The sequence below is a fragment of the Mastomys coucha genome, unplaced genomic scaffold, assembly GCF_008632895.1.
Source record: "Mastomys coucha isolate ucsf_1 unplaced genomic scaffold, UCSF_Mcou_1 pScaffold6, whole genome shotgun sequence".
Lineage (NCBI taxonomy): Eukaryota > Metazoa > Chordata > Mammalia > Rodentia > Muridae > Mastomys > Mastomys coucha.
The window spans coordinates 5,086,227-5,098,213 of NW_022196912.1; the positions used below are offsets into that span (position 1 = coordinate 5,086,227).

The following is an 11,987-nucleotide window of genomic DNA, read 5'->3' on the forward strand; positions in this document are numbered from 1 at the left end:
GACAGGGTTTCTCTGTGTAGCCCTGGCTGTCCTGGTACTCACTCTGTAGACCAGGCTGGCCTTGAACTTGAACTCAGAAATCTGCCTGCCTCTGCCTCCCAAGTGCTGGGACTAAAGGCGTGTGCCACCACCGTTCAACCCAAAAATATTTTTTAAAGTCTTTTTTTAAAAAGATTTATTTATTTCATTTATATGAGTACACTGCAGCTTTCTTCAGACACACCAGAAGAGGGCATCAGATCCCATTACAGATGGTTGTGAGCCACCATATGGTTGCTGGCATTGAACTCAGGACCTCAGGAAGAGCAGTCAATATTAACTGCTGAGCCGTCTCTCCAGCCCTTTAAAGTCTTTTTAAGACAGGGTGATATGGCTTGGTTTTATCTGTTGGTCTGTTGTTTTGTTTTGTTTTTGTTTGTTTTAGACAGGTTCTCACCATGTAGCACTGGCTGTTCAGGAATTCCATAATTAAACCAGGCTATGCCCCAAATCATTTAGATTTGTCTACCTCTGCTTTAAAGTTCTCTTAAAGTCTAAGAAAAAAAATTAAAGTCCCCTTTTGTCTTTGTGTAACTACTACATTTTAAATTTGTAAAGTAACAAATAAAATTTGTTACCACAAAATTTCAGCTCTCAGCCTGCCATAAAATTAACCTGCAAATACTAGAATGCATTAATATTCCACAACAGACACTTCCCTTCCTCAGTGCACAGTCCATCAGCAATGATTAGGAAGCTTGTGGACTCGCCTGGGACTGTCGGATGCATAGAAAACAAGACAGTGTTCGTTCTCAAGGAACAGCTGGCTCAGAGTCCTCCACTGTTCTCTCTCTACAACCCTGGCTCGTTCTTAGCGGTAATTAATTTACTGGGAAGATTTTATGAGAGGTAAATGATAATGCAAACACTGCTCCCTGATTCAAAAAAAAAAGTCTGCTTTGTTATTCCTCCCGTGGCTGTATGTTTTTAAATTGTAACTATTTTTTAAAGAAGCTATCAGACATTGATCAAATTACATTATGTGGCCACCAAAAAACTCAACAATGTAAAACATTGTTAAGAATCAGCCTACAAGAATCTCGCAAGGGGGCTGGCGAGATGGCTCAGGGGGTAAGAGCACTGATGGCTCTTCCGAAGGTCCTGAGTTTGGATCCCAGCAACCACGTGGTGGCTCACAACCACCCGTAATGAGATCCGACGCCCTCTTCTGGTGTGTCTGAAGACAGCTACAATGTATTACTCCTGAGCAAGCGGAGAGGCCAGATCAAGCAGGGCAGTCCTGAGTTCAATTCCCAGCAGCCACATGATGGCTCACAGCCATCTGTACAGCTACAGTGTACTCATACATATAAAATAAAATAAATAAAAAAAAAAGAATCAGCATACAAATGAATTCTAAAGAGTATTTGACAAAAGCAAAAAAATGCCAATCAAGCTAGATGGTGTCCCTAAAATTTGTCTAAGAGGGTGGGAGCGGCGATGAGGAGTTGGGTGGCCACCGCACTTCCTGGCTGCTTCCTTGATTCTCCTGTTTCTCTTTGGCCTCTGTAACTTTACTGCGAGGAAAGGGATCCTGGTTAATGATTTCTATGCCTGCTGTTTTGGCTGTGTTCTCCAGAAAGCCCTTTCAAGATTTTTCTTTGGAAACCTGCTTTTATGCATGCAGTCCAAGCAGACGGTAGGCATCTGCTAGCCTTACACTCTGGGAAGGGTAGTTTGTACAGAGAAAGGAACACTACATGCCCATACTAATAATCTCAACCCTCAGGAGACTGAGGCCAGAGACCTGCCTGAACGTCACAGCAAGACTCTGTTAGGGAGGCGAAAAGAATCCTGGCTCTTAATTCTAATTTTGACCATGTCCCTTTGTAGCTTTGTGTCTCTTGGCAATCCACTTAAACTAAATGAGCTATCAATTGCTCATCTATATAAAGGAATAATAACTTCTCTAACTCCCACTTAGTTACTGTGGAGAACAGACAAGACAACTCAAGAGATAAGTACTTTGAAAACTCTAAAATCCTAAGCAACAATTAATGATTTTTATTGTGGCAAAATACAATGTTTCACATGTTTAGGAGCAGTGGTAGTAAATGCCACCGCCCTGTATCACAGCCACCCTGGAACTCCATCTTCCCAGACTGAAGCTCTTCCTCTCACTAGACATCCCACCCTGTTCCTCCCTCCACAGTTTGCATCTCCATGCTACCATCTAGATCCATGGACTACTTTAGGTACTCTCGATATGTTGAATCACATGGTATTTGCCTTTATTGCTTTTTTTTAAAGATTTATTTATCATTATATATAAGTACACTGTAGTTGTCTTCAGACGCACCAGAAGAGGGTGTCAGATCTCATAAGACACCATGTGATTGCTGGGATTTGAACTCAGGACCTTCAGAAGAACAGTCAGTGCTCTTACCTGCTGAGCCATCTTGCCAGTCCTACCTTTATTGTTGTTCTTGTCTTGTTTTGTTTAGAGACAGGGTCTCTCTGTGTAGCCCTGTCTCACTCTGTAGCCCAGGCTAGCCTTGAACTCAGAGTACTGGGACTAAAGGCATGTACCACCACCTGCCCATATTTGCCTTTTTCTCTATTTCACATAACACCTTCACAGTCCTCCCATGTTGAAGGATACATTAAAATTTTGTTTTTTATTTTTAACTTTTTGAGCCAGGGTCTTGCTATGTTGTCCAAGATAGCCTCAAACTCCTGGACTGAAGCAATTCTGCCTCACCCTCCAGAACTCTTGGGCAGGAAGTGAGTGACATTTCTTTTAGGCTGAGAATTGTTTCACAGACGCCCACATTTGTGTATTCATACATCTGTCAATGGACATTTGAGGTCTTTTGCCATTTAAGTGACAATGAGTAATGTTTTTGTGATGACTGGTGGACAAGATACTGTTCAGGTGGCTACTGGCTGGCTGTTGGAGACTCTTTGGGGTACTTCTCTGGTGGTGCAGTTACTGGGTAACTCCATTGAGCATTCTGAAGAACTCCCATGCCATTGTCCACACCACCACCACCACCACCACCACCACCACCACCACCACCACTACCACCACCACCACCAGCAGCAACAGCAAGTTGCTAATTTCTCCATATCCTTGCCAATACTTGTTATTTTCCATCTTTGTTTTTGTCTTAGTAATAGCTATTGTTATGCATAAGATTGTATCTCACTGTGGTTTGACTTGAGTTTCAATGGTGATTGGTGATATTGAGCATCCTTACATGTGCTTGCTGGCCATTTGTCTCTACAGAGAAACATCTATGTAGGCTTTTGCTCTTTTTAAAATTGGGTTGCTTTTTCCCATTGTATTGTAGATTTTCTTTATCAGCTCTGGATAGTAGTCCTTTGTTGATATGTGTCTTATTTAGGGTTTCCATTGCTGTAAAGAGACACTATGACCAAGGCAACTCTTATAAAGGAAAACATTTAATTGGGGCTGGCTTACAGGACCAGGGGTTCAGTCCATTATCATCACAGAGGAAGCATGGAAGCATCCAGGCAGACATGGTGCTGGAGAAGGAGTTGAGATTTCTATTTCTTTTTTCCAAAGGCAAACAAGAGAAGACTGGTTTCCAGGCAGCTAGGAAGAGGGAGGGCCTCAAAACCCACCCCCATAGTGACACGCTTCCTCCAGCAAGGTCACACCTCCTAACAGTACTACTCCCTGGGCCAAGAATATTCACACCACCACAATGTATGATTTGCAAGTACTTTTCTCTCATTTCATGAGTTACCAATTATTTTTTATTTTTATTCCTGTATTAGATCTTATTTAAAAGATATGTTTAAACCTTTACCTTAAATATTTAGGAACTAAGAATCCTTCAGCAAACAGACTACATCTTTATAAAAACTACACTATAGTTTAAAAACCAAATAACAGGCTGGAGAGATGGCTCAGCTTCCCCTGCTGCCTCAGCAGAGGTCCAGGGTCGGTTCTTAGAACCCAATATCAGGCCATTTAGTACTGTAACTCCAGCCCTCTCTCTCTCTCTCTCTCTCTCTCTCTCTCTCTCTCTCTCTCTCTCTCTCTCTCTCCACATACACCATGAACACACACACACAGAGAACCTTTGGAAAACACAAGACTTTTCACTGGCAATTTTGTCATCAGGTTCATACTTCCTCAGTTCATACTTGCATTAGTAAAACACAGTCATGCAGTGCATGATGATGACTGGGTTAATGACAGAGCACACATGCAATGGTGGTCCCACAAGATCATATCACCTAGTGATGTCATAGCTATTTTAATTTCTGTAAATGCATTCAATGATGTTGACATAATGTTAAAATTGCCTAGCAACACATTTCTCAGAGCTTATTCCTGTCATTAAGCAATACACAACTATACTTAGTTTATTAGCAAACTGGAAAGTATATTTCTTGACTTACACAATAATTAGATAAATTAGGAGAATTAACAACAGAAAACTAAAGCTGTATGATGCCTGTGGGGAAAATATAATAATGCTCTTTTAAAAATAACATATCTTGATTATGTTTTACCATTCACAGAGGAAAAGCCAACAAGCCATATCCTACCAGAGAATAAACAATCTTTGCAGAAGCCAACTGTTAAACTTCATAGGAAGAAATAATGTTGAAAATGTGTAGAGTCGGGTGGTGGTAGTGGTGGTGGTGGTGGTGGCGGCACAACCTTTGATTCCAGCACTGGGGAGACAGAAGCAGGCAGATCTTTGTAAGTTTGAGGCCAGCCTGGTCTATAGAGCAAATTCCAGGACAACTAGAGCTACCAGGAAAACCCTGTCTTAAAAAGCCAAAACAACAAAGAAGTAGAAAGAGAGAGAAAGAGAAAGGAAGAAGGGGGAGGGAGAAGAGGAGGGGAGGGGAGGGCAGAGGAAAGGAGAAAGGAAGAAGGGGAGGGGAGAGGAGGGGAAGGGAGGAAAGAATGCCTCTGAGGTTCTCACAAGTTTTCCTGTCCTAGGGATTGATAGATTGGCTCCGTATTGGACACTAGAGTCAGGAAGGAGTGAGCCCAGTCTTACCTTCAAAAAGACCTCACTCAGATGGGGGGAAAAAGGGCCAAGGAAAGAAGCAAAGAAGCAATTACAGTACAATATTGCAAAGAGCTAGCTCTGAGGGATGTTTCCATCTGGGTAGCTCATAGCTAATTGCTGTGAGGAATACCTCAGAACTACCAAGCCAGCAGCTGACATGTAAGGGCTTGTGAAACCTATCACAATATAAAACTTATGAGATGCTGATTGCTATCATTACAGTCTGAGTGCCCTTTCAGTGCTAAAAGACAGGACGCAGGTGCCTGGTGTGTGTGTGTGTGTGTGTGTGTGTGTGTGTGTGTGTGTGTGTGTACCAGAGAGAAAGTGTTAAAAGACAGGATACAGGTGCCTGGTGTGTATGTGTGTGTGTGTGTGTGTGTGTGTGTGTGTGTGTGTATGTGTGTGTGTATGTGTATGTATATCTGTAAGTGTATGTGTGTATGTAACAGAAAGTTATTTTAATTTGCTTTCATTACAAAAGTATTATATTATTCTTATTAAAAAAAATGCACATACAGACCTCCCCCGAGGTAGCTATTGCTAACAGTCTGCAATAGTCTATTTCATCTAAGACACTTATAAATTGAAAGGGAGTAAAAAGTAAAGAAAAATAACAAGGATTAATAACAAGCATTCGTGATCTTGGATCTGTATGCATGGAGGACATTAACATCCAAGCACCCTGGCAAACTGAACAAGGAACCCAGCAAGAAACCAGACTACATAGTTAAAAGGGAGAGACATTCATTTTCACACCCATGTTTTGTATTTTATGTTGATATCTATATTTATTGAATTAAGGGATAGCCACTCCCAAAAGACCTGACCCTTACAAGATCCTGTTTTTCTTCCAAAGTCATTCTTACTACCTTAGGAATGGGTTAAAAAAAAAAATCACCTTCTGGAAGATTTATTCTGTGTTACTCAAGTGAAACTCTGCCTCAAAGAAGATAAATCTCTAGTTTCTGAAACATTGGTCAATATGAATATACTGGTCCCATGTGGGCTGAGCAGGCAAAGAGAAGAACTCGGCTTGTTGTTATTCATTGCCTTTGTTTATTCTCTGTACTAAAATCCAAAGGGTCTTAAGAGATGAAAAATGTTAAGCTGTGACCTGTCCAGCTGTCAGGTTACTTTGTCTCAGGTAAGCTAAGAATAAGATAATACACACCATGGAACAGTACAGCACACAGGAAGAGTGCGTGAGGAACCTGGGTCCTACTCTACGGCTCCTGCTCTCTTGCTAATCATATACATAATGGTAAAGAAATCACTTCACCTCCCTACACCTCTGGCTTTTGTCTCTAATTACTCAATTGAATACCCAGCTGGGAATCAAAAGAAATTTTGTAAAGATGGAAGTCCTTCAAAACTGTAGCACATGCCAATTATAAGGTATTTTTTTAAAGATTTATTTTATTTATTTTATGTAGCCGTACAGATGGCTGTGAACCATCATGTGTGTGGCTGCTGTTGAACTCAGGACCTCTGCCGGCCCTGCTCGCTCTGGTGTAATTCACTGCAGCTGTCTTCAGACACACCAGAAGAGGGCATCAGATCTCATTATGGGTGGTTGTGAGCCACCATGTGGTTGCTAGGATCCAAACTCAGGACCTTCGGAACTGCAGTCAGTGCTCTTACCCACTGAGCCATCTTGCCAGCCCATAAGGTATTATTAATACCTACATTTATTATTGGTGTGCAATGCACTCTTACACTCAGGCATCTTCATATCAAAATGCACATGAACATAAATCCATTAAGTATCTATCAGCATGTCCCTAGAAGATGGGGTGTCAAGGCTGACAATGGCACAGACACTGCCTGGAGGGATTAAAAGATTCTACAGAACACATCTGGATCATGTAAATACACACCAAATATAACCTCAAAATCAGTCCTGACTGACATCTGCTATGCCACTTCAAATGCCACCTGAATGTCAACTTTACTTTGGATAAGATAATGAGCAAAACTAGGAGAGTTAAATGAACTAGCAGAGAATGCTGAAATACATGAGGAACTGTGGTCTGTGGTAAAGGATTTTTTTTTTTTAAATAGCTACTTTAGGTGTTTTTCTCATTTTTTTACTTTTAATTATGTGTATGTTTGTATGTGCTCTTGAATGCTAGAAGCATTGGATTTTCCTCCATCTGTAGTTACAGACTACTATTGTGAGTCACCTGACCAGGAACCAAAGTCAGGACCTCTGGAGGAGCACTGCACATGCTTAACCACTGAGCCATCTCTCCTGCCCTTAAAAAATACTTTTGAGGAGCTGGAGAGATGGCTCACTGGTTAAGAGCACTGACTGCTCTTCCAGAGGTCCTGAGTTCAATTCCCAGCAACCACATGGTGGCTCACAACCGTCTGTAATAGGATCTGAGCTGATGCCCTCTTCTGGTGTGTCTGAGGTGAGCAATGGTGAACTCATATACATAAAGTAAATAAATCTTTTTAAAAAATACTTTTAATCTTGTGTCAACCACAGGTACACAAGCTCATTATTATATGGCCTTTCGCTTGGTATTGCTATTAGAAAATGCTTGTAAAAGGCTAGATGCAGCAGCATCCTGTACTCACAGCCCAGCAGAGGCTAAAGCAGATCTCCAGGCCAGCCTCTCTCAAACCAAAATAACAAACCTTGTAAAACACACAGATACAAGTTTGACTAGTTTGCTCTTTAATAAATGTGGAATATGTCTGAAATTTTAAAACATTTTCCTTATAGAAAAATACAACCATGGAATGTACAACAAAAATGAGATTCTAGTGAGAGAAAATTGGACCCAGGAGACAAAAATTTAGCATGGTTAAAAGGAAGTTCATATGCAGCCGGGCAGTCGTGGCGCACGCCTTTAATCCCAGCACTTGGGAAGCAGAGGCAGGTGGATTTCTGAGTTCGAGGCCAGCCTGGTCTACAGAGTGAGTTTCAGGACAGCCAGGGCTACACAGGGAAACCCTGTCTCGAAAAACCAAAAAAGAAAAAAGAAAAAAAAAAAAAGGAAGCTCATATGCAAAGCTGTATGTATATGTAAATATTCCTATTTTCTATACATTCCAGGCAATAGTCTGGCTCCCTTCAAACGAGATCTAAATGAGCTGAACCATATATTATTCTTTTTGTCTTTCATTATAATATACTATCATCAAAAAATTGAAAAAAATTCAATATTTCATGCATCGATATTGCTGTAGGGGCTGGCAAAAAATCAGTGAAAGTAATAGAATTCATATTATAAATATTAATAATATTTTCTATTATAATTGTTACTATTTCAACTTTGTTAAAATGTGTGAACATTATATATGAAATTTGTGGTTCATTTTCAAGTATAAGTATTGATTTAGAAATTGTATTGACATTGCCAGGTACTACTGCCTCAGCAGAATAAGATTCTTCCAATTTCATTGAAATGAATTCTCAAAAAAAAAACGAAAAAGAAAAAAAAAACCATAGCCAAAACTCTAAGAAGTGCAGAGAGAAAAAAAATTTTTTTCTCACACACTTAGAGGTTTTTTTCACTGGGGCCTGAAAACTGAACGGAGGAAAGAGAAATTAACAGGAGAAAAGACATAAAAGGTTTTTGTTGTTGTTGTTTTGGTTTGATTTGGTTTGGTTTTTCTAGACAGGGTTTCTCTGTGTAGCCCTGGCTGTCCTGGAACTCACTCTGTAGACCAGGCTGGTCTCGAACTCAGAAATCCGCCTGTCTCTGCCTCCCAAGTGCTGGGATCAAAGGTGTGCGCCACCACTGCCTGGCCCAATATAAAAGTTTTATTTGAGAGTAATATCTTTCTTTTTGTTTTTGTTTTTATTGTCTTTAGTTTATGTGTAGACGTTACAAATCCCCTGGACTGGAATTACAGATGGTTGTAGTCTGCCATTGTGGGTGCTGGGAACCAAACCCAGGTCCTCTTAACCACTGAGCTATCTCTTTGGTACCAGTTTGTATTCCTGTGAGTATGGAAGATCCCAGGAAAGAAACAAAGACACCAAGTGGTTAGAACCTGAACCTGAGTCATATATATATATATATATATATATATATATATATATATATATATGCCACAGAAGAAAGATGGGTGGTAAGTTGTCATGTGACAAGAAAAAGAAAAAGGGATTAGAATTCTAGAGGCAGTAAAGTGTGAGAAATGGGAGGGAAACTAGTGAAAGACAAGGGTTACTTAATGTGCTGGTTTGTGTGGACTCGCCTCAGCCCTGGCGAGGATGACAAAGAGCCTTTCTGTACTATGTTTTTGGAGGTATGTTTTAACCTTTTTATTTTGGTTTGGTTTGGTTTGGAGGAGGAGTTGTGTGTGCATGCATATGCATAAGTATGTGTACAAGCATATGTTTGTGTGCATGTGCATATGTGAATGTGTATGTGTGCATGCATGTGTGTGTGTGTGTATGTGTGTGTGTGTGTGTGTATGTGTATGTGTATGTATGTGTGAAAACACATGTCACATCAAACCTAAGGCCTTAAGAGGAGGAAGAAAAAATCCTAAGAGCCAGATGGAAGTCGGCTGTACGATTATGTCTTCCGGATGTGACAGGGAAGCCTCACCGTGTAATCTCAATTATACAGCTGCTCAAGTAAGACAATGACACTGCCAGGTGACATGCCAACTTGAATGGGTAATCTCAGGAGCCCCACCCTGAGAGGAAGGGTCACAGTTAATTAAGGACTCCTGAGAGGGAGAATTAGTCTTCCCCAGAGATGAACCCCCTAAATGGTTATCCAATAACAAGTAGTCAGCCTTAAAACTATATGCATACAAACACACTAAACAGACTCAGCAGGTTGCATTTATACCTATGTTCACATATATATCAAGAAAGGAGGCCATAGCTCAAAATAATCCTCATGCCAAAGTTGGATGTTTTAAGGTGCTATAGTTCGATCCCCTTCCAGTATACAAGTAGCCTGGTCTAATTCTAGAGAAATCTATTTTGTAATTATTCTCAACACAGCACACATTATGTGAAACTACGGGTGGTGATGATCTTCAACGCAGCCACCAGTCATACGGGGAAGGGACATAAAGATGTGTTAAACCACCACCTGGTTACAGTACTGTCTCAAATTCTAAATAATCCCAAAGAAACAGAACCTGGGAGAAGTTACATAGGTGGGCTCTCACTTTGGAAACTTCTTCCCTAAATATATTTTCAAAACCTCACCAACAGGCAAAGCCAACCTTCTGGTTGGCCTGCTTGGGAAGCTGAACTGTGTGAACTATTTCCTCACGTGAAGTGATGAAATGGGAGCTATACCCAAGCCCAAAACATTTTCTTCTCTGTTCTAACCTATCCTTAGGCCTAGGCCTGGAAGCTTCTAGCCTCTGTACAATCTAATCTTCCAAGCTGACTGATTCAGTCTGGCTTTTCTCAGCTTCTGACTGAATTGCTCTATCTAGTCCCATACTAACTTTGGAATTTGTTCTAATCTTCTGGCTCCTTCTCATTCTGTGGCTCATTTGTCTTCATCTGTGTCTAGCTTGCTTTTCTCTAACCTGTCTGTAAAACACCACCAACCACACCATTTTATTCTCTCATGCTTCTCTCTCTCTCTGTCTTTTGAAAATTTATTTATTTTATGTACATAAGTATTCTATTTGCATGTACACCAACATATCAGAAGAGAGCATTAGATCCTATTATCAATGGTTGTAAGCCACCATGTAGTTGCTGGGAGTTGAAATCAGGCCCTCTGGAAAAGCAGCCAGTGCTCTTAAATGCTGAGCCATCTCTCCAGCCCCCTCTCTCACTTTTCTTCAATAATCTCTCTCTCTCTCTCTCTCTCTCTCTCTCTCTCTCTCTCTCTCTCTCTCTTCTGTTCTCATATATTCACATAGAACATGGACATATTCTATCTCTGACTCATTCTGTGAAATCTTTCTCTAATTCATCACTTTGTCTGCCCCTCAATTATACACCATTTTAAAAGATTGCTGCTTCCTTCTACAAACTAACCTTACATTCATTGTTAAGGATTAAGAATGTATACTAAGGGCATGTCTATATTTCAGTCAAATCATACTGTAATCCAGAGCACATTTGCATCCCAGCTAGACCATATCATTGGATGGTATCCCTTGCCAGAGCAGCCATGTTGCTGGATTAAAATTTCTCCTCACACTGTAAGGAGAAATTAAAGCTTTAAACCTGTGCTGACTAGGAAGGAAAGTTATGGGCCTAAGAATCATCACAAACTGGCCACATAGGCCTGGGAAAGAGCAAACAAGTTGTTAGATATCATAAGAGCTGGCAGGTCAAGAAGACATAAAACTATAAACATAGAGGAAAACATGTCTAGGCAAATGAGGACATGTCCAAGGCCCAGGCCTGCAAAGACATGCCTGGCAGACACTAAGTAATGGACCATTTGGTCCTCTCAGATATGGTTTAAGGTCAGATGCTTTGTTGACTCAGATTAACACTAACCTTAGGAATTTTCCACTCTGTTCTGCACGTAATAGTTAATATTTGAACTAGCCAATCATGTATGACCACACTGATTCCTTTGTTCTCTTAGACCTTTTTCCTATAAAAACCCCTAACTTTCAAGCCTCGTGGTCGGCTCCACTATCTCCTGCGTGAGATAGGTGTGGTGCCGAATCAGAGCGTCCTGAAATTAAATATACCTCTTGTAATTACATCAAGATGTGGTCTCTCGTGATTCCTTGGGTGTACGTCCTCCTGAGATTTGAGTGGGGGGTCTCCCCCAGGGGTCTTTCAACACAACACCCAAAGAAAGCTCCACTCCCAGGTGCTCTGACACACCCAGGATCAGAGGTCCCAACACTGGGAGTAACTGGGACTAGCGGGACTAGGCACACAGGAAGTCCCCCAGCCCAGTGACTTGGGTTCCTTCCAGTCTGTCTGGGCTGGGATCCAGAGCAGACCTTGGGCTCAAGCTCTGCAGCCAGTCCCACAACACCCAG

At 41.1% G+C, this 11,987-nt stretch overlaps 1 long non-coding RNA gene across 2 annotated transcripts in view; it reads right to left on the minus strand.

The window, feature by feature from the left end:
- Window positions 1-11,987, minus strand: part of LOC116080259 — a 42,133-nt gene that overhangs the window by 4,173 nt on the left and 25,973 nt on the right. Inside the window, exon 2 of one of the 2 annotated variants that reach the window (XR_004114367.1) lies at window positions 4,564-4,692. The exons of the other annotated variant lie outside the window; for it this stretch is intronic. This is a non-coding gene — a long non-coding RNA (uncharacterized LOC116080259). The remainder of the gene's footprint in view (window positions 1-4,563; window positions 4,693-11,987) is intronic. 2 annotated transcript variants of the gene reach the window in all.